This window comes from Macaca fascicularis, chromosome 3 (genome assembly GCF_037993035.2).
Source record: "Macaca fascicularis isolate 582-1 chromosome 3, T2T-MFA8v1.1".
In the NCBI taxonomy this organism is placed as follows: Eukaryota; Metazoa; Chordata; class Mammalia; order Primates; family Cercopithecidae; genus Macaca; species Macaca fascicularis.
This window is the reverse complement of record NC_088377.1, coordinates 182,533,033-182,556,844: the sequence shown is the minus strand read 5'-3', so window position 1 is coordinate 182,556,844 and position 23,812 is coordinate 182,533,033. Positions and strand designations below refer to the sequence as shown.

Sequence of the window (23,812 nt, the reverse complement as noted above, 5' to 3'; positions counted from 1 at the left end):
AGGAGTTCAAGACCAGCCTGGCCAACATGATGAAACCCTGTCTCTACCAAAAATACGGTAGCCAGGTGTGGTAGCACACGCCTGTAATCCCTCCCTGTAATCGGAAGGCTCAGAGGCAGGAGAATCGCTTAAACTCAGGAGGTGGAGGTTGGAGTGAGCTGAGATCGTGCCATTGCACTCCAGCCTAGGTGACAAGAGCAAGACTGTGTCTCAAAATAAATAAATAAATAAAAATGAATAGGCCACTTTGCCTTCTCATTGTTTTTTGATGTTTTGGAAAATGTGGTTATTTTTTTCATTAAAAAATAGATCACTTTTGTTAATTAGTTTTCTTGTCATTTTAAAGTGAATTTTAAACATTTCTTGGTTATAATTTTTAATGTGGTAAATACTGATAGCAATAAACTACATAGATAAAAGCTTTCTAGGGTCCTCCATAATTTTTAAGAATATAAAAGGGCCAAGTGTGGTGGCTAACACCTGTAATCCCAACACTTTGGGAGGCCAATGCAGGAAGATCCAACATAGCAAGACCCTGTCTCTACAAAAAATTTAAAAATTAGCCAGGCATGATGGTGTGTGCCTGTAGTCCTGGTTACTTGGGAGGCTGAGGTGAGAGAACCACTTGAGCCCAGCCCAGAGTTTGAGATTGTGGGGAGCCATGGTCATGCACTGCATTCTTGCCTGGGCTACAGAGTGAGACCCTATCTCAAAAAAAAATAAAATTATGTTTATACACACACACACACACACACACACACACACAGAGATTGTGAAACCAAAATGAGAATCCCTGTAATGGGGATCTTATTTAAATTGGGGGCTTCTAGAGAAGTGAAAGATATCTTATGTCTCCGTTAAACACTTACGTTCTAAAAATTAGGAGTGTGGTTTTCTCCATATTTCCAAAAACTACAATTCTTTTTATATAATGAGTTTGTTGGTTGAATCTGATTTTTTAAAAAAAATTTTAATTTAAAAATTTTTTAATTTTTAAAAATATGGAGTGCTTCATGAATTTACATGTCATCCTTAGGCAAGGGCCATGCTAATCTTCTCTGTATTATTCCAATTTTAGTATATGTGCTGCTGAAGCAAGCACCAGATTTTGTTATCAAAGTCTACTGTAGATGCCCGTTCTTTCTTTAAGTTGTGGTTTGGTTGAAACCTTTGTTGGAAATACCGTCTTATTTCTGATTGCTGTAGGAAATAGAACTTGATTCAAATTCCTCTTTGGTATGAAGCTGGGAAGATTACTTATCTTGCTAAACCTTACCATTATTTATGTGTAACATGGAATACATTTTATCTTACTGTGGTGTAATGATTTAATGAACTAATGTTATATGACCTGATTAATAAGTGACCAGAACAGAGACGATCCATAAAATGGTAATTCTTTTTATTTTATATACACAGCATATACATACTCGGGTTAGTTTCAGTTAGTGAGCAGAGAGGTCTGTGGATAAATCAGGATATAACAATCGTCATTCAAGGACATATTCACCATTCAGTGTATCAGAAGGCAGAAAGCCAGAATGATCTGTTGTATGGTTATTCATCTTTAGAAAAAGGAACAGAAAAGGTGAGCTTAGAATATTTTAAATAAGTAGCTCTATATTACAGTGTAGATGATTTACGGATAGGGTAGAGTTTTATGTGTCTGGCACTGCAAAAGTGCCTCACATTTACTAAATGAATAATATTAATTAACTAGAGATTCTTGAAAACACATTTTTAGAAGCCTTAAAAAGATGTATACTACAGATTAAAGGCCAAGCCTGAGAAAGCTTACATGGCTAACTGGAAAAATAAATAAAGGTACCATAGAGGAAAAACAAAATTGCCCTGTGGGGAGAACATGTGGTGTCATATGGTGTGAGTAAATAGGATCCAGTGAGATAAGACAAGGTAGAGCATCTTGGGAGTGATTCCATGTTCCAAGGTTGAAAAATATTAACTACATTAAAGATAGTAAGCCAGTGAAAGAATCCTCAAGATCCCAGTGCAGAATGTTTGCCAAGAGATAAGAAGATCAACTGACTGCTTTGGTATTCATAGCAGAAAGCCATAAGAAAATTATCCTTTTGATACTCTTTTTTTGAAGAAGATAGGTCCTTTTTTTTTTTTTTTTTTTTTTGAGATGGAGTTTTGCTCTTGTTTCCTAGCTGGAGAGCAGTGGCGCAATCTCGGCTTACTGCAGCCTCCACCTCCTGGGTTCAAACAATTCTCCTGCCTCAGCCTCCTGAGTAGCTGGGATTACAGGCATGCACCACCATGTCCGGCTAATTTTGTATTTTTAGTAGAGACAGGGTTTCTCCATGTTGGGCAGGTTGGTCTCGAACTCCTGACCTCAGGTGATCCACCCGCCTCGGACTCCCAAAGTGCTGGGATTACAAGTGTGAGTCACTGCGCCCAGCCAAAGATAGGTCCTTTCTAAAGACAGATACTTAGAGCCAGGTGCTGTGGCTCATGCCTGTAATCCCAGCACTTTGGGAGGCTGAGGCAGGTAGATCACCTAAGGTCTGGAGTTTGAGACCAGCCTAACCAACATGGTGAAACCCAGTCTCTACTAAAAATACAAAACTTAGCTGGGCGTGGTGGCATACGCCTGTAGTCCCAGCTACTCAGGCGACTGAGACAGGAGAATTGCTTGAACCCCTGGGAGGCAGAGGTTGCAGTGAGCCGAGATCACACCTCTGCCCTCCAGCCTGTGTGACAGAGCAAGACTCCATCTCAAAAAAAAAAAAAAAAAAAGATACTTTGATAAAGAAATAATAGTTATTTCTCATTTTATTTCTCATTTGAGATGATCTCAAAGTTGGCTAAAGCGACTCACAGGTTTGGACCTATAAATTGCTTTCATTTTAAATATTAGGTTGGTGCAAAAGTAATTTTGGTTTTTGCCACCCAATAGAGAGGATTGTAGGCATTTTTTTTCTTTGTATAACAACTGTAAAGCATTGCAGGAATTATATGTAGAATAATAGGCATACTTTGTTTTATTATGTTTCATTTTATTGTACTGTACAGATGTGTTTTTTTGTTTGTTTGTTTTTAACAAATTGAAGATTGGTGGCAACCCTACATCAAGCAAGTCTGTTGGCACCATTTTTCCAACAGCACATGCTCACTTTGTGTCTCTGTGTCACCTTTTAGTAATTCTTGAAATATTTCAAATTTTATCCGTTTTGGTGTTCTGTGATCTTCCATGATACTATTGTAATTGTTTTGGGGTGCCACAAACCACACCCATGTAAGGCAGTGAACTTAATCAGTAAATGATGTGTGTGTTCTCACTGCTCCACTGGCTGGCTGTTTCCCCAACTCTTCTCCAGCCTCCCCATGCCCTGAGACACAACAATGTTGAAGTTAGGCCAATTAATAACCCTACAATGGCCTCTAAGTATTCAAGTGAAACCAAGAGTCACATGTCTCTTGAAATCAAAAGTTAGAAATGATTAAGCTTAGTGAAGAAGGCGTGTCAAAAAGCTATTCCTTTTGTGCCAGACAGCCAGGTTGTAAATGTAAAGGCAAAGTTTTGCAAGGAAACTACAAGTGCTACTCCAGCGAATACATGAACGATAAGAAAGCAAAACATGCTCATGCCTGTAATCCTAGCACTTTAAGAGGCCAAGGTGGGAGGATCACTTGAAGCTAGGAGTTCGAGACCAGCCTGGCCATCATAGTGAGACCTCGTTTCTGTTAATTTAAAAAAAGCAAGCAAGCAGAACAGCCTAATTGCTGATATGGAGAAAGTTTTAGTGATCTGGATAGAAGATCAAACCAGCCGCAACATTCCTTTAAGTCAGTGACTGGCTTTAAAGCTTCAAAGGACAGGCTGACTCTGTTATTAGAGGCTAATGCAGCTGGTGACTTTAAGTTGAAGCCAGTGCTCATTTATCATTCCAAAAATCCTAGGGCCCTTTGGAATTCTGCAAAATTTACTCTGTTTGTGCTCTGTAAATGGAACAATGAAGCCTGGATGACAGCACATTTTTTTACAGCATGATTTACTGATTATTTTAAGCCCACTGTTGAGACCCACTGCTCAGAAGAAAAAAATATCCCTTCCAACATATTACTACTCATTGACAATGTACCTGGTCACCCAGGTACACTCTGATGATGTACAAGGAAGATTAATGTTCTCTTTTGTTTTTTATGTGTGTGTGCTTTTTTTGTTTTGAGACAGGGTCTCACTCTGTTGCCCAGGCTGGTGTGCAGTGGTGTGATCATAGCTATCTGCACCCTTGAACCCCTGAGCTCTAGTAATCCTCCTGCCCCAGCTTCCTGAGTAGGTGGGACCACAGGCACGCACCACAATGCTCAGCTAATTTTTTTTTTTTTTTTTTTTTTTTTTGAGGCAGAGTCTCGCGCTTTTGCCCAGGCTGGAGTGCAGTGGCCGGATCTCAGCTCACTGCAAGCTCCGCCTCCCGGGTTCACGCCATTCTCCTGCCTCAGCCTCCCGAGTAGCTGGGACTACAGGCGCCCGCCACCTTGCCCGGCTGGTTTTTTGTATTTTTTAGTAGAGACGGGGTTTCACCGTGTTAGCCAGGATGGTCTCGATCTCCTGACCTCGTGATCTGCCCATCTCGGCCTCCCAAAGTGCTGGGATTACAGGCTTGAGCCACCGCGCCCGGCTTTTTTTTTTTTTTAAAGATAGAGACGGGGTCTGACTATGTTTCCCAGGCTAGTTTCACAAACTCCTGGTCTCAAATGATCCTCTTGCCTCAGTAATGTTTTTCCCAACCACTAATATAACATTCATTCTGCAGCCCATGGATCAAGAAATAATTCTGACTTTCAATTCTTATTTAAGAAGTATCTTTCATTAGGCTATAGCTACCATAGATAGTTATTCCTCTGATGGATCTGGGTAACATTAATTGAAAACCTTCTGCAAATTATTCACCTTTCTAGATGCCATTAAGAATGTTTGTGATTCATGAGAGGAGGTCAAAATAGCACCATTAATAGGAGTTTGGAAGACGTTGATTCTAATGCTTGTGGATGACTTTGAGGGGTTCAAAACTTCAGTGGAGGAAGGAATTGCAGGTGTGGTAGAAATAGCAAAATAACTAGAATTAGAAGTGGAGCCTAGAGATGTGACCGAATTGCTACAATGTCATGGTAAAACTTGAACAAATGAGAAGTTGCTTCTTACAGATGAGCAAAGAAAATGATTTTTTGAGATTGGATTTACTCCTGCTGAAGATGCTGTGAACACTGATAAAATGACAGCAAAATATATAGAATTTTACATAAAATTAGTTGATGAAGCACTAGCACAGTTGAGAGGACTGACTCCAAGTTTGAAAGTAGTTCTACTGTGGTTCAGATGCTATCAGACCATATTGCCTGGTTCAGATAAATCTTTTGTGAAAAGAAGTCAGTCGGCACAGCAGACTTCATTGTTGTCTTGTTTTGGGAAATTGCCGGTCGGGCGTGGTGGCTCACGCCTGTAATCCCAGCACTTTGGGAGGCCAAGGCAGGCAGATCACCTGAGGTTAGGAGTTCAACACCAGCCTGACCAACCTGGTGAAACCCCGTCTCTACTAAAAATACAAAAATTAGCCAGGTGTGGCAGGCACCTGTAATATCCCAGCTACTCAGGAGGCAGAGGCAGGAGAATTGCTTGAACCCAGGAGGCAGAGATTGCAGTGAGCCAAAATTGTGCAACTGCACTTCCAGCCTGGGAGACAGAGCGAGACTCCCATCTTAAAAAAAAAAAAAAAAAAAGAAACAAAGAAATTGCCACAGTTACCCTAACCTTTAGCAACCACTGACTTGATCAGGCAGCAGCCATCGACACTGAGGCAAGACCCTCCACCAACACAAAGATGATGACTCGCCCAGGTAATTGTTAGTGGTTTTTAACACTATTTTAAAATGAAGATATGTACTTTCTTTTTTTAGAATAATGCTATTGGACATTACTAGACTACATTATAGTCTACACTTTTTTGTTGTTAATTTAAAAATTGTGGGCCGGATGCAGTGACTCACCTCTGTAATCCCAGCACTTTGGGAGGGTGAGGCAGGCAGATCACAAGGTCAAGAGATCAAGACCATCCTGGCCAACATGGTGAAACCCCATCTCTACTGAGAATACAAAAATTAGCTGGGTGTGGTGGCACATGCCTGTAGTAGCAGCTACTCGTGAGGCTGAGGCAGGAGACTCTCTTGAACCCGGAAGGCGGAGGTTGCGGTGAGCCGAGATTGCGCCACTGCACTCCAGCCTGGCAACAGAGCAAGTCCCTGTCTCCAAAAAAAAAAAAAAAATTTTTTTTTTGGCCAGACGTGGTATTTCACACCTGTAATCCTGGCTCTTTGGGAGGCCGAGGCAGGCGGATCACTTGAGGTCAAGAGTTCGAGACTAGCCTGACCAACATGGTGAAACCGCGTCTCTACTAAAAATATGAAAAAATTAGTTGAACTTGGTGGCGCATGCCTGTAATCCCAGCTGCTTGGAATGCTAAGGCAGGAGAATCGCTTGAACCCGGGAGGCAGAGGTTGCAGTGAGCTGAGATTGCACCACTGCACTCCAGCCTGGGCGACAGAGCAAGACTCCATCTCAAAGGGAAGAAAAAATGGATATGTATAGTTTTACGTATTTCTGGGGTACGTGTGATATTTTGATATAGGTATACAGTGCGTGATGCTGAAGTCGAGGTGATTGGGATACCCGTCACCTTAAACATTTATCTTTGTGCTGGGAACATTACCGTTCTTCTTTTCTAGCTATTTTGAAATATACAATAAATTGTTAACTATAATATCCCTACTATATCAAATACTAGAACTTATTCCTTCTGTCCAATTGTATGTTTGTACCCATTAACCAACTTCCCTTTATCCCCTTCTCCCTCCTTTTCTTCCCAGACTCTGATAACCACTACACTACTGTTTACCTCCTTGAGATCCTTTATGTATTTTGGATACAGATCCTAACTAAATCCATGACTTGCAGCTATTTTCTGGCATTCTGTAGGTTTTTTTTCACTTTCTTGAGAATATTCATTGCAGAAAAGGTTTTAATTTTGTTGAAGTACAATTTGTCATTTGTTTTGTTGTTGTTGCTCATACTTTTGGTGTCATATCTAAGAATCCACTGCTAAATCCAAGGTCATTAAGATTTACCCCTATGTTTTCTTCTAGGAGTTTTATTATTTTAGCTGCTATGTCATGTATTCATTTTGAGGGCTTTTAAAACATGGTGTGAGGTAGAGGTGGACTTTTCTAGCTATAAATTGTCCTCTGAGCATTGCTTTTGCTGTATTCCATCAGTTTTGGTATGTGTGTTTTTTGTTTTCATTTGTCTAAAAGTATTTTCTAATTTCTCTTGTGATTTCTTTTTTGATCTTGTATCTATTCATGAGGGATATTGTGTATAATTTTTTTTGTACAATGTTTCATATTAGTGTAAAGGTGATGCTGGCATCATAAAGTGAGTTGGAAATTATTTACTCCTTTTCTGTTTCATGGAAGACATTTTATAGAGGTAGTCTTTTTTTTTTTTTTTTTTTTTTTTTTTGAGACAGAGTCTCGCTCTGTCGCCCAGGCTGGAGTGCAGTGGCCGGATCTCAGATCACTGCAAGCTCCGCCTCCCGGGTTTACGCCATTCTCCTGCCTCAGCCTCCCGAGTAGCTGGGACTACAGGCGCCGGCCACCTCGCCCGGCTAGTTTTTTGTATTTTTTAGTAGAGACGGGGTTTCACCGTGTTAGCCACGATGGTCTCGATCTCCTGACCTCGTGATCCGCCCGTCTCGGCCTCCCAAAGTGCTGGGATTACAGGCTTGAGCCACCATGCCCGGCCTTATAGAGGTAGTCTTATATCTTCTTTAAATATTTGATAGAACTTGCCACTAGAGATTTATTTTTAGAAAGGTTTTTAACTATGAGTTTAATTTCCTTAATAGTTACAAGATCATTCAGATTATCTGTTTTATCTTGTGAGAGTTTTTTCTTTGGTTTTTGAGGAATTGGTTCATTTTTTTCTAACATTTTGAATTTATGTAGAGTTTTTCATAGTATTAATCTTTAAATGTCTGTGTGTAGGGGAGTCTGTATTTCATTCTTTTTTTATTACTGATATTGTTAATTTGTGTCTTCCCTTTTTGTTTGTCAGTTTTGCTAGAGATTTATACATTGTATTGGTCTATTCAACAAACAAGCTTTTGTTTTCATCATTTTTTTTCTGTTTTCAATCTCATGAATTTCTGCTTTTTATTATTTTTGTGTTGCTTTCTTTGGGTTTTTTTTTTGTTCTTCATGTTTCTTAAGATAGACTTGCAACTGTTTTTCTTTGCTGATATAACAGTATCAATTTAAGAGCAGGGCTTAGTGGCGCATGCCTGTAATTCCAGCTATTTGGGAGGCTGAGATGGTAGCATCATTTGAGCCTAGGAGTTTGAAACTAGACTGTGCAACATACAAGGACCCCCCCCCCCGCCCGCAATCTCTTAAAAAAACTGAAAAAAAAAATGGCATAAGCTTAATGATATTAGTTCACTGTAGCACTACTGTAGTTGCATCCCACAGATTTAGTATGTTGTATTTTCATTCCGTTGAATACTGAACTAGCCTTGTGATCCTGGAATTAACCTTATTGTCATGTTTATTATGCCTTTTATAATTGCTGGATTCAATATGCTAATGTTTTGCTAATGATTATGAGGAATGTTAGTATGTAGTTTGGGGCTTCCATTTGACCCGAAGATTATTTAGAAATGTGCTGTTTAATTTTCAAGGATTTAGAGATTTTCCTATTAGCTTTCTATTTCTAGTTTAATTCTATTATGGTCAGAGAACAAACGTTTGTGTGTTTTTTTAAGCTTGTGAAAGTTTGTCTTATGACTCAGAAGAACATGGTCTGTTTTGGTGAGTGTTCCATGTGCATTTGACAAGAACATGTATTCAACTGTTAAATAGAATGTTATATAAATATCAATCAGATCAGGTGAGTTGATGGTGTTCATTTCTTCTATATTACTAATTTTCTGTCTACTAGTTCTATTAAAGGAGTGCTGAAGTCATCAAATATAATTAAGAATTTGTTTTCCTATTTGTAATGTTCTGTAAGTTTTTATTTCATGTTCTTTGAAGCTCCATTATTAGGTGCATATACATTAGTTATGCTTTCTATTATGTGAATTATATTTGAAGTGAATTACTCATAGATTACATATAGTTGGGTCATTTTAAAAATTCATTCTAACAATCTTGTCTTTTAATTTGTATCTATAGACTATTTACATTTAATGTAATTTGGGTATGTTTAGATTTGGGTTTATCAGTTTAGTAATTTGTTTTCTCTTAGCTGCTTCTGTTTTCCATTACTCTGTCTTTCCTGCATTCTTTTAGATTGTTTGAACAATTTTTAGCCATTCTGTTTTAATTTACCTGTTGTGGCTTAAAAATTCTTAACTCTCCATGTAGTTTTAGTGATCAATCCAGAGATTACATTATAAAAACTTAACATTTTTACCACCTGCTTTAAAATAAATTCATTTATTTTAAGTGGATTATGGTCCACTTAAAGAAATGTTAAAACTACATGGGTCTCTTCATCCAGTCTCCTCCTTTTCTCTTATTGTTAGCTGTATGTTACATTTCCATTAATTGAAAGCTTCATTGGGCAGTGCTGTTGTTTTTACTTCCAACCATTAAACATATTAAAGGAAACTAAGAGGAGAGGGTTAGTGTATTTTTGTCTGCATGTTTACCATTTTCCTTACTCCTCAACGTACTCTTCCTGGTTACCTCCTGGTATCATTTCCCTTCTGTGTGAGAAATTTCTTTTAGCAATTCTTTTAGAACAGGTCTGCTGGTAGCAAATTCTCTTAGTTCCCATTTATCTGAAAATATCTTTGTTTTATGATCATTCTGAAAGATACTTTAACTGGATATAGAATTTTAGCCTGACAGTTTTCTTCTCTTTCAGCACTTTAAAATGTGTAACTTCCTTCTGGCCTTCATGGTTTCTGCTGAAAAACCTGTTGTTATTTGAAGTGGTGTTCCCCTATATTTTATGGATTGTTTGTCTCTGTTTTCAAGATTTCTAGGCTGGGTGCAGTGGCTCACACCTGTAATCCCAGCACTTTGGAAGGCCGAGGCGGGTGGATCACCTGAGGTCGGGAGTTTGAGACCAGCCTGGCCAACATGGTGTAATCCTGTCTGTACTAAAAGTACAAAATTTAGCCAAGCATAGTCACGGGCACCTGTAATCCCAGCTTCTGGGGAGGCTGAGGCAGGAAAATCACTTGAGCCCGGGAGGCAGAGGTTGCAATGAGCTGAGATAACTTTTGCACTCCAGCCTGGGTGACAGAGTACGATGCTATCCCAAAAAATAATAGTAATTTTTTGTGTTTCATTGTCACCACTTTATGATGTGTGAGAGTGTGAAATTCTACGTATTTATCCATTTTGGGATTCACTGACCTTTTTGAATCTGTAGTTTTATGTCGTTTGTCAGATTTGGGAAGGCTTTTGATATTATTTCTTCAGATATTTTTAATCATCCTATTATTTGCTTTTAGAAGTTCACTGACACAGATGTGAGATCTTTTGTTACTGTCCCATAGATCCCTGATATATTACTCTATTCTCGAATTGCTATAAAGAAATGCCTGAGACTAGGTAATTTATAAAGAAAAGAGGTTCAGTTGGCTCATGGTTCTGCAGACTGTACAGGAAACATAGCAGATTCTACTTCTGTGGAGGCCCCAGGAAACTTAAAATCATGGTGAAAGGTGTAAAGGGGAAGCAGGCATATCTCTCATGGCTGGAGCAGAAGCAAGAGATGGGGAGGGTGCCACATACTTTTAAATGACCAGATCTTATAAAAACTCACTATCGCAATGACAGCACTAAGGGGGATGGTGTTAAGCCATGAGAAACCACTTCCACGATCCAATTATCTCCCACCAGGCCCCACCTCCAATATCGGGGATTACATTTGAACATGAGATTTGGGCGGGGACCTAGATTCAAACCATATCACCTTGGTTCTGTTCATTTTATTTTAATCCCCACAGCTACATCAAGTGGAGACCCTGGTTCTCTCCCCGCTCTTAGAATGTTGGCTCTTTTGAAGATGCTATTGTTGCTGCTGCCACCATGGGGTTACTTGAGGGTTAGGGTGAGAAAAGTGAAGGGAAAAAACTGAGACACTATCTTTGAATGTTATTTCTTTTTTTTTCTTTGAGCTAGAACTGGCGAGCTTCCCCCAGAGCTCTCTGTACCCCAGTGCCCCCTTCTGGGTTGGCTGAGAGATACTAGAATTTCTTTTAAAAAATAAACTTTTTAAACTTTTTTTTCTTTGCCTTTTTTTTTTTTTTTTTAACTTCTTTTTCTTTTAAAAAGTGAACTTTTTTTAGGCCAGTCGCAGTGGCTCACGCCTGTAATCCCAGCACTTTGGGAGGCCAAGGTGGGCAGATCACAAGGTCAGGAGATCGAGGCCATCCTGGCTAACATGGTGAAACCCCGTCTTTACTGAAAATACAAAAATTAGCTGGGCCTGGTGGCACGTGCCTGTAATCCCAACTACCCAGGAGGCTAAGGCAGGAGAATCGCTTGAACCAGGGAGTTGGAGGTTGCAGTGAGTCGAGATCATGCCACTGCACTGCAGCCTGGCGACAGAGCAAGACTCCGTCTCAAAAAAAAAAAAAAAAAAGTAAACTCACTGATGGTTTTGTAATGATTGAGATCCTTGTCCTCTATCCCAATCTGTCTACTGCTATTTACTTCCAGCGTTCTCGATTAGCTGCTCTGTGTGTTCTCTCCAAGTTTTATAGTTGGACTACATCTTTGAAGTGTGTTCCCACCCCCCATAATGTGTGACTACTAATATTTCTGCCCAATTTGTTTGTTTTTTTTTTTCCCTTGTTTTTATTTTTATTCTTGGCTTCCTAGGGGTTGCTCCTGTCTTTCCATAGCTTAATGTCAAGCTAAAAATATTTTGTTTAAATATTTCAGGGCCAGTAAGGTTTCTGTTCTTTCTTTGTGTGTCTATCTGTGTATCAGGGAGCATATTCAAACTTCAGGCCACCATGTTGCCTGACCTGGCTTTTGTTTTCCTTCAGGCTCCTCTGTGTCTCCTGTGTGCATGAACATGCAGAGGCTCAGTCAGTCAAGGATGTGTGCAGTTGTGGGCCCTGTCCAGACTTTGTAGCACATGCTTGCAGTGTCCATTCAATCAGTGGTGTGTAGAAAGTGCATGAAGCCCCCAACTTGCAGTGGAGGTTATCACTTAAATTCACAGTACTCCAAATCAATTGACAACACCTTCACGCACACAGTTTCTAGCTGAACACACAGCAACAGAGGGAGAGATTGGGCAGTCATCAGAAGAAGGGCTGGCAGCAGCCTCAAGCAAAAATGCCACAGATGGCTGGGCATGGTGGCTCACACCTCTTATTTCAACACTTTCGGAGTCCAAGGTGGGTGGATCACCTGAGGTCGGGAGTTTGAGACCAGCCTGGCCAACATGGTGAAACCCTGTCTGTACTAAAGATACAGAAATTGCCAGGTATGGTGGCGCATGCCTGTAATCCCAACTACCTGGGAGGCTGAGACAGGAGAATCGCTGGAACCTGGGAGGCGGAGGTTGCAGTTAGCTGAGATCGTACCATTGCACTCCAGCCTGGTCGACAAGAGCAGAACTCCATCACAAAAAAAAAAAAAAAAAAAAAAAAGCCACAGACTGTGATGTTCTTACTCAGATTCAGCCTTTCAGCCTTTGGCTGAATTCCAGAGCACTGAAATGGTTGTTTTGACGGTTTTGTTCAGCTTTATAGTTGCTTTTGGGGGAGAGGATTTATCAACGTACTCATTTCATCATGCCAGAAGTAGTAGTATTGATACGATTTTTTATATATATCTTAGAATTTTGAAGATACTGTTCCCTTATTTTCTAGTATACAACAATCTGATTCTTGTTTTTTATTCCTTAGAATTTTATTAGTACTTTCTTGTTTCCTTTTGAGTTTAATTTACCAAGATTTGTTTAATTTTATCTCTCTCCAAGCACCCAGGCTGGAGTGCAGTAGTACAATCATGGCTCACTGCAGCCTCCACCTCCTGGGCTCAAGTGATTCTCCCTCTTTGGCCTCCTAAATAGCTGGGACTACAGACACATGCCACCATACCTGGCTAATTTTTTTTTTTTTTTTTTTTTTGATAGAGATGAAGTCTCGCTATGTTGCCCAGGTTGGTCTCAAGCTCCTGAGCGCAAGCAGTCCTCCCGCCTCAGCCTCCCAAAGTGCTGGGCTTATAGGCCTAAACCGCCATGCCCAGCTCTTATTCTTTCTTTGTTGAAAAAGGAACTTTGGTTCTGAAGACTCTTATTTGCCTTTTGGCTCAAGGAGAAATTCTTAAATTTTATTTGTTATTTCTTCTTTTTTTAAATTCTCATAAAATTTCTCTTAGATGTATGTAGAATAATTTAATCTGTATTCTGTGATACTAACTTTACTCTCATAATTTTAGCTTTCATTTTACTTCATATTTTTTATTTCTTTTTTACTTTTTGTTAAAGTACCATTTGGACTTTAGCTTTGTCCATTTTGCTCGTTAACTCCTCTTATAGGTTTATTTCAACAAAGATTTTAAATTTCAAGCTTGTTCTGTGCAATTTATTTATTTTGAGATGGAGTTTCACTCTTGTTGTCCAGGCTGGAGTGCAGTGGTGCAATCTCGTTTCACTGCAGCCTCTGCCTTCCAGATTCAAATGATTCTCCTGCTTCAGCCTCCCAAGTAGCTGGGACTACAGGCATGTGCCACCACGACCGGCTAATTTCATACTTTTAGTAGAGACGGGATTTACCATGCTGGTCAGGCTAGTCTCGAACTCCTGACCTCAAGTGATCCACCCTCCGCAGCCTCCCAAAGTGCTAGGATTACAGGCATGAGCCGCCGTGCCTGACCTCTGTGCAATTTATTATTTTTGTTTTGTTTAATGAGTGCAGCTCATCCATAATAGGACTAGATACAATATAATTTTCTGTGCTCTTCAATATATTAGCCAGTAGCTGCATGTGGCTGGGAATATGGCCTATGAGACAGATAAACTAAATTTTATATTTTATTTAATGTTAGTTTATATAAAATTAAATAGCCATACATGTCTAATGACTACTAGATTGTACAGCACAGCTCTGCAATTTAAGAATCCTTATACTTTTTGGCTTCAAAATAATTCTGATGCCTTAGTTTATCTCCTCATTCAATTGCATGTCTGTTTTTTATGCTCTTGGTTTTTTTTTTAGGTGTCTAAAGGTTAATAAAGGTTAAAAATTATCAATATTGGAAGTTAGAGTAGGTTTCCTCAATACCTAAGTGAGTTTCTTCTGGAGAAAGTTAATATTGAATATAAAAATCCATTAATTTCTAGTTCTACTAAGTGAGCCTAGGCAGTCCTTGCTTTAGAGAATATGAGTACTTCTTCTCAATTTGTGTATGTGTGTAGCCTATGTCCCTGTGGTCGCCAGAATTTACTATAATTCTGTCTCTGGCCATAGTGTCCAGACAGAAATCCCTGTAAACTGATTACCCTTTTCCACCAGGTTTAGACCAGATACAAATATTTGGGAGCAAAGACTGAGTTACTCTTTTATTTTTATTTTTTTGTGCGTGAGATGGAGTCTTGCTCTGTCCCTCAGGCTGGAGTAGTGGCGCAATCTTGGCTCACTGCAAGCACCGCTTCCAGGGTTCACGCCATTCTCCCGCGTCAGCCTCCCGAGTACCTGGGACTACAGGCGCGTGTCACCGTGCCCGCCTATTTTTTTTTTTTTTTTTTAAGTATTTTTAGTAGAGACGGGATTTCACCATGTTAGCCAGGATGGTCTTGATCTCCTGACCTTGTGATCTGCCCACCTCAGCCTCCCAAAGTGTTGGAATTACAGGCATGAGCCACCGCGCCCGGCCAGACTGAGTTACTCTTGAACATGTAATTTGCATGTAAACCAAATTTGTTAAAAGTCTTTTTTTTTTTTTTTTTAAGTAAGAAAAGGCAGTGGTTTTGATTTGTGATGTCTCTTGTTAAGAGAAGTAAAAGAAAAAAAATTCTTGAAGAAAAGTGAGCCAGAATTACTGCCTAGGGAGCGATAGTCATATAGGTTCACAATGAAGCTTAGAAATGCTCTTTGTGGTTCTGTTTCCTCTTTTGCTTTAGTGTTCAGGAAACCAAAAACTGACAGTAGACTAGTTGGAAGATAGACTAAGGCTTTTTTTTTTTTTTCTGGTTAACCTGTCTTAAGGGCGATATAACTAGAGACTTGGAAGTAAAGAGAGCTACCTGCAAAGACTTGAAGTACTAAGATTACCTAGAACCTGAATGCCCTGTGTTACTCTGCAGGTAGGGCATTTTATTGTTATGAAAAGATAAGAACTATTGTAAATAGTCTAAACTAATAATAATGAGTTAAGTATGGAATTGGCGTTTTTCCTTTAAAGTTTTAGCATTTAATTTTGAAATGTTTTAAAAATATTTTTGAAATCTGTTTCTATTTTTGAATTTCTCTTTTAAAAGTCAATCTAAAATAAGTGTGTATATCTTACATGTAAGGAATTATTAACTTCATTTTTTCATAAAAATAATCAGAGTAAGACTTTCAACAGATGTAACCTCTGTTCAACAACTGCAAGAGTTCAACAACTGCAACCTCTGTCTTCCAGGTATAAGCGATTCTCATGCCTCAGGCTCCTAAGTAGCTGGAATTACAGGCACCCGCCACCATGCCTGACTAATTTTTGTATTTTTAATAGAGATAGGATTTTGCCATGTTGGCCAGGTAGGTCTGGAACTCCTGACCTCAAGTGATCTGCCTGCCTTGGCCTCCCAAAGTGATGGGATTGCAGGCATGAGTCACCGCGCCTGGCCAGAAAACAGTGATTTTTTAAGATGTCATCAATTGTATGGTAAAATCTGAATTCAAAGATGTTAAGAACAGGATGGAGGGAAGGTGTCTCTTAGAACATATGAAAGACATGTTATTTCTGTCAACTTCCAAACTTTTATCTTCAGCCACATCTTTTACTTGATTCCAGATTTGTATATCCAGCTCCTGTTTTACATTTCCACTCTGATTGTTTAATCCACCTCCCAGGATATTTAAAATATAATTTTTAATTCTGCATCCTGTGCCTTGTCCTCTCAACCTCAGTGATCCTCCTTCATTCTTTTTGATTTTTGGCTCTTACATCCTTTGACTTAGGTTATAAACTGTAGAGTCAAGGATGACTCCCTTTTATGATACCTCAGATCTGTTTACCAGCAAATCCTACTGACTGTACCTTTATAATATATTTAGCATCTGACACATCTTACCATCTCTTCCACTATCAGGCTGATAAAAGCCACCATCGTCTTTCAGCTGGCCATCATTTCCCATCTAGTTTCGTGGCATTAACACTATGGTTCATTTCCAGTATAGCAGCCAGAGTAATACTTTAAAAATATAATTGATCATATTGTTTCCTTTTTTTTAAAAGTAACTTCATTGAGATTGAGTTCACCTACCATACAAATCACTCATATAAAGTGTACAGTGCAGAAGTTTTAGTGTATTCAGTGTGCACAACAACCATCACCAAATTTAATTTTAGAATGTTTTCTAATTAGCGGTAAAAGAAACCCCACACCCATAGCCATTCTCCCCCAATCCTTATATTCCCCTCATTTCTAGGCAATCTAATTTCTGTCTCTGTGGATTTTTCTATTCTGGACCATTTTATATACGTGGAATCATACACTGTGTGGTGTTTTGTGACTGCTTCTTTTACTTAGTGTGATGTTTCCAAGGTTTGGTCATGTTATAGAATATATCAGCGTTTCGTTTCTTTTTATTACCAAATAAAATTCCACTGAATGGATATGCGACATTTAATTTAGTCATCAGCTGATGAGTGTTTGGACTGTTTTAACTTTTTGGCTATTGTGAATAATGCTGTTATGAACATAACAGCATTGTTGTGTCTTCTGTTGTGGACTACTGTTTCTCTAACAGAATGTATTAATTTTCTTTTGTATAAAAGCCACTCCAAAGCCTGGTGCTTAAAACAACCACTGCTTGGGTCAGTGAGCATGCTATATTCTGCGCTGTGCTAACTTTGGCTGTGCTCATTCGTGTCTGTGACCAGTGGTGGTTTTAGGTAGATGGCTAGTCTAGGATGGTCTTGAGTATACAACTTGGTTCTAGTAGACTAGTCCAGGCGTGTTCTCATAGAAAGGCACAGGTGAGAGAGTGAGCAAGTTCAATTGTACGAGAGGACAAGACTTGCATACTTGCATTTTAAGACTCTCTTTGGGTCATGTTTGCTAATACTGCATTGCAAGATGTCACAAGAACAAGGAGAAGCCCAGGGTCAGAGTGGAAAGGGGATTGCAGCGTTATGGGTAAAAGGTGTGCCTACAAAGAAGCCATTAATTGGGGGTCATTAATGTGATGTCTGTTGCACATACCAATTGTGCTTCTACCTTAGTGCTTTTTGCATTTGTTTCCCTTCTGTTTGAACTAGTTTTCTCTTACATGCCTACATGCTAAACTTGTTTCACTTCCTTCCTAACTCTGTTCATGTATCATCTTATCAATGAGACCTTCAAGTTTTACCATACTACAAAATGAATAGCCACCCAACCCCATCCTGCTCACAATCTCTATTTTTCTCTATAACTTTTTATGACCATCTGACATATTCTTTTTTTTTTTTTTTTTTAGTGCTTATCTTCCCTCAACTGGAATGTATGCTGTATGAGGTTAGGGACTTGAATTACACTGTCTTCATTGCCTAGAACCCTGGCATTCATTAAATGTTTGTTGAATGAAGAAATGAATCTACATGGATCCACTTTTACCTAAATTTGAATTATCTAAAAGTTCTAACCTGGCTTCATGCCACGGCACGTATAAAGTGTCAGCTTCTCTTGATTAGAGTACCTAATGATGGAATATTTCTTCTTATGCAGACATAGGCCATGCAGTATATGAGCAATTCTACCGCTTACTTAGCTGTCTGACTTGGGCCAAGTTTTTTTTAACCTCCCTGTTTCCTCATCTGTAAAATAGGGGTAATAATAGTCCCAGCCTCATGGAACCTGGCACAAGGTAGGCCTGTATAAGGTTGGTACAATGTGTATTGCATAATATTTTTTATCACGTACTTGTTATTGGAGTATATGGCACAAGGGAAAATGGAATTGAAAGCTGGAACAATTTTGTATTATGGAGAAGTTGCAAAATCTTTGAAAACTTTTTTTCAGAAGGGACAAAACACATAAAACAAATGAAATAGGTGATTTTTTTTTTTTATTGAGTGCTTCATAACATTATATCCTTAAAACACTCTCTTATAAAGTGCTCTCTGAAAAATACTGTTCTTTATTTCAAAGTTTACTAAAAAGTACATAAAACTAGCAAGCATACATCTTAACTCTCTGAGAGTCTTGTAAGTACCATCCTAGATGCATGGAGAGAAGATAATTCATTACTTACACTAGGTCATGCCTTAGGTCATTAAGACTTAAGTCTGTCATGGAACCCCAGTTGAGAAAGAACAAAAATATAACATCTTGACTAAGGTGGCTACTGCTTCTCTGATCTTAACTATTATTTCTCTAGCCTCAGGTGAGCCTTCTTGAATGTGATTTCATCAATCTCCTCTAAGCTTACCCAGAATATAGAATTTTTAATATTTTTTATAGACAGAACTTATAAACTACCTACTTCATGCTAGGTAGTATACTTAGGTGCTAGGAGTAAAACTGATCAAGGGGGGTAGGTTCCAAATTCACAGAGCTCACAGTCCTAACAGGCTGTCATGCCTCAGTTGTTTATTTGTGGCAATGTATCCCACAGACTTTTAATTTTGGAATGATAGGATGTGGTGCTCTGGAATGGTGTCCCAGGGTTTTGGAGAACTGAGAGTAACTTGGGAAAGCAGGCTACAGTGAGAGAAAGTTATGACCAGGAGTTGTACCAAAATGCAAGAAACATGATATGTATGTTGTTATGGTGCATAAAAATATTTACAGTTAAAAGTCCTGAACCTGTACTGCATCTATTGTTTCACATATTTCCCTTCAATTTAAATCCTGCTCCAAATCCTGAAATTCATTTCAGTCTGTGTGACAGAAATTTGATCTGTTTCATTGAAAACCCATTTGAATAGTAATTGTGAGCAATTGTTGAATTTGTAAATGTTAAGTAAATTTAGTGGATAACTTTGTGGACAGTTTGACGTTATAGACAGTTATTCATGATACTGTTTTGTCTCCTCTCCCCTGCCATCCCTGAAACTTTAGGGTTTAATCTGCTCTTAATTATCCAGAAAAAAAATGTTTGATCCTCTTACTCAGTTTTAGATTATTTTAGATGATTTCTAAGTTAAACTCTAAGTTAGAATAGTTTCTGCTTATTGATTTCATGAATATCACTTCTCTATTTCTATTTCTCACCTTCTACCAGGCCAAAGGAATTGTGGAACTATGATTAACAAACTCCTAAATCATCAGCCTTTTCCTTAAACCTTGAAAGGGTTCTGTCTATGTAGACACTTGTCTGGCTCCTGATTACAGTTTTACTATTCTCAAGTGAAACTGTTTCATCACAACTCACATAATTCAGGGTCAAGATACTATTATGAAATGACTGTAAAAATTACTAGTACCTTTGACTCTCTAATTCTTCTCTGTTTTCATTACATGGGCCTGACAAAATGCTGACTACCTGCCCGCACTTAGGCAGTTGAATGTAGTGTTTTAAATGTATACCAGAGTCCTCAACAGGGCATCATCAGTGTCTGGCAGTGCAGCTGCTTCTTCACTTTCCGAATTAAGAATGCATTTGCTGGCTCGGCACAGTGGCTCACGTGTGTAATCCCAGCACTTTGGGAGGCGAAGGCGGGTGGATCCCTTGAGGCCAGGAGTTCAAGACCAGGCTGGCCAACATGGTGAAACCCCGTTTCTACTAAAAATATAAAAATTAGCTGGGTGCGGTAGCACATGCCTGTAATTCCAGCTACTTGGGAGACTGAGGCAGAAGAATCGTTTGAGCCCAGGAAGCAAGAGTCTGCAGTGAGCCAAGATTGCACCACTACACTCTGACCTGGACAACAGAATGAGACTGTCTCGGAAAAAAAAAAAAATGCATTTCCTCCACTCATTGCAAACCTCTCACAGCTCCCACTCCTATCTGTGGAATTCACTTCAAACTTTTACTGAGAAATTAAGTGCAGCTCTTGTCATCTTTTCACCACCAATTCTACAGACTTGTCTGCATTGGTCCTCTTGTTCTTCCTTTCATTTGTTGTCAAAGACCACTCCTGACAGTCTGATTTCTCTACTTGTGACTTAGATTTCATCTTTTCTGCATCTCTGTCTTCCGTATCATTTTTCTCCCCTCTATTGAATTCCCTTCAGCCACAAACATGCTCTATTATCTCCTAGCCCCAATACATCTGCAAATGTATGTAAATAGGAATGACCAAGTACGTACAGATATACAATTCCTACCTTTCCTAATGTCTTCTATCCACTATTATATGTTCCTATTCTTATCTAATAAATTTTCTTCACTTAATATTTTTTCCTTCTACCTCAGAGTCTCTTTCTTTTCAGCCATTTTTGGTTTCTCTTGTAAATGTTTATGACACCCAGAGCTGAGCCTTCTTAGCCTATACTTCCTTGTAGGTCTGCCTCCCAGTATGCTAGTGACACCCAAATATATCTTCAACCTCATCTCTCCACCAGGGTTCTACACTTGCATAGCCAGCTGCCTTCTTGATCATTTAGTCAGCCTCTCCTGTTGGTGACATAATACTTGATTTCTCTCCCTCATGGCATCACTGTCCACCCGTTGCACACATCAACATTTCAGAATCAGCCTTAATTCTTAGTTTTTTCTCACTCCTCCTCCATGTCTAATCCAGTAGCCCTATCTCCACTGTTTTCCACCTTGGTCTAAGCAATCATCTCTTGCTTAACTATGGTTGCTTAACACAACCATAGTCTCAAGTAGTCTTCCTCCCTGCATTCATTCTTGGTCCACCGTAATCCATTCTCCACTAGAGTGATAATTAGAGGTACTATAATATATGCTGCTCTAGAGTTACATTGTCTAGAATTAAATCCTGACTCTATCATTTACTAGCTGAGTGGCCTTTAGCAATATATTTAACACTTGTGCCACAATATGCTTATCTATAAAATGGGATGGTATATTTATCTATTCCCTGATTGCTGTAAAGGAATACCTGAGGCTGAGTAATTTATAAAGAAAAGAGGTTTAATTGGCTCACAGTTTCACTGGCTGTACAGGAAGCATGATGCTGACATCTGCTCAGCTTCTGGGGAGGCCTCAGGAAACTTACAGTCATGACAGGAAGGCAAAGCAGGAGCAGGTGCGTCTTACATGGCAGGAGCAAGGGGTAGGGGAAGGTGTTAAACACTTTTAAACAATCAGATCTTTTGAGAACTCACTCATCAAAAGGACAGCATCAAGAGGATGGTGCTAAACCATTCATGAAGAATCCACCCCCATGATCTAGTCACCTCCCACCAGGCCCTACCTCCAACGTTGGGGATTATAGTTTGACATGAGATTGGGTGGGGACACAGATCCAAACCATATCAGAAGTAAATTGTTAGTAATTAAAATATAAATCAGATTATGTCACAGGTACCTGTTTTTGAAACTTTAGATTCTCATTGCTCTTAGAATAAAAGTAAAACTCTATTTTCCATGGCTTTCAGGACCCTTCATAACCTGGCATCTTGCCTAATTTTTCTGATATCCATCTTGTTTCTACTCTCCCCTTGCTTACCAGATAGCCACAATCACTATCTTTAACTTTCTAGTTGGAAACATGGCTTTTTGTGGGGTATATTTCCTATTATTTTTTATTGTTTTTGGACCAACTTATTCACGTCAGTTTTGTGTTTGTTTTGTTGTATGTAAAAATAGTGCCTTAAAAAATCAGTTAATTTTTTTTTTTTTTACCTGGTGAATCATTTGTTTTATCTTTATAAATGCTGGGACGAGAGGCCTACTCTTTTTTTCCAATTTTGTGAGAGATTGGTAAAATTCCTAGAAGTTTAATTGATAGGTCAAAAGATAGAAGTGTTTTCAGATGGATGATTCCTATTGAAGTAAATTTTTTGAGAACTTAACATGTCCAAAAAGGTTTTCATTTGCCCTCATGCTTGCCTGGATGTAAAATTCCAGATTCATAGTCATTTTTGCCCAGACAGTGAAGACATTATTCCACTATCTTTTAAAAAATAACAGTTTTATTGAGGCATAATTCATATATCATACTATGTGCAATTTAGTGGTTTTTAATATATTCACAGAGTTGTATAGCCATCACCACAGTCCATTGTAGAATATTATCACTCAAAAACGAAACCCCTGGATTTATTAGCAGTCATTCTCTGTTCCCACCAATTCACCCACCCCCCAACTTGAAGTCAACGAGTAATCTACTTTCCGTCTTCATTGTCTTTTAATGTTGCTGATGAAAACTCTGCTGCCAAATTAATTCTAGTTATACGAAGCTTTTAGAGTTTTGAAATTCTGGAATTTAATTATGTAAACTAGGATTTATGTAGAGTTTTGAAATTCTGGAATTTAATTATGTAAACTAGGATTTATGTAGATATTAGTCTTTTAACTCATCTGCCTTAGCCTCACTGAGCCCTTTTATTCAGACCATTGGTATTTTAACTCCAAATATTTTTAGCATCGTCTTTATTTCTTCTATTTTCTTCATTTAGAACTCTTATTAAATGTGTTTTGAACTTCTCAAGTGTATTCTTTATATCTCTTCAACTTTTTACTTGTATCACCCATTTCTTTCTCTCTCTCTCGTTCTCTCTTTTTTAACCTCTCTACCTTCTGGTACATTTCTTTGTATTACATATCACTACTATGATCTTTATCAAACTTCTGTTATTTACCCCTTCTCAAATGTTTTCTTAATAATAATATTTCAGTTTTCTCCTTGCCTGTTTATTCTGTTTGTTCATTGTGATCTTTTTCTTTCCTCCCATTGGATATTCATAGTGTCTCGTGATTCTTGTTTTTGAATAAGGAGTAAATTGTTAGAAGAACTTTGCAGTTATATAGGTCTAGGATTCTTTTTTAAATGGGAAATGACTACAAGTGTTGTGTATTCACTGACTGGCTTTCTTCCAGGGTGCAGGGATTTTAAGAGGCAGACTTAAGGCCACCCCAGTTACAAAAGTAAGGACAGCTTTAGTATGTTTATTTCTGGAAGGAGCTAGCTAACTTACTTAGTATCCTCCTCCTTCAGTATCTTCCCTCTTTTCCTCTTCCCTTCCCACTTTTCCTTTCTACTTCAAGTATATAGGAAAGTGTAGGGAATGATAACTGTGTACCTATTAACTCAGTTTTGTTGAATTGTCTTATATATGCTTCAGATTTTTAGAAACCAAAAAATTATAGACACAGCTATAGCACCTTACAGGCTTACTTTGATACTTTTCCCTGCCCTTTCTGCCTTTTCAGAAGTAACCATTATCCTGAATTTACTGTTTATCGTGCCCATGCACATTTCAAATACTTTTGCTGTGGGTATATATCCACAATCTAGAACATTGATTGCATGTTTTTGTGAACGCTGAAAGAACCAACCCTTTAATACAGATCCTGAGTGGCTAACAGTCCAAATTCAAAATAGAGCCATGCGATCATTTGCAGACTTGTAGAGATCACATGTGTACTCTGTATTCCTGGAATATCTACACACCCAGTAACTTTAGGACTTTCATAGCTGTCTGTTCCTATTT

General features: G+C 38.7%; 1 protein-coding gene and 1 non-coding gene across 9 annotated transcripts in view; one reads left to right on the top strand and one right to left on the bottom strand.

Annotated features, from left to right (window-relative positions):
- Positions 1-23,812, top strand: part of BRAF (B-Raf proto-oncogene, serine/threonine kinase) — a 203,090-nt gene that overhangs the window by 41,800 nt on the left and 137,478 nt on the right. The gene's annotated exons all lie outside the window — the stretch shown is intronic.
- Positions 996-1,102, bottom strand: LOC123572550 (U6 spliceosomal RNA). Its single transcript, XR_006697122.1, has one exon. It is a non-coding gene; the product is annotated as a U6 spliceosomal RNA (small nuclear RNA).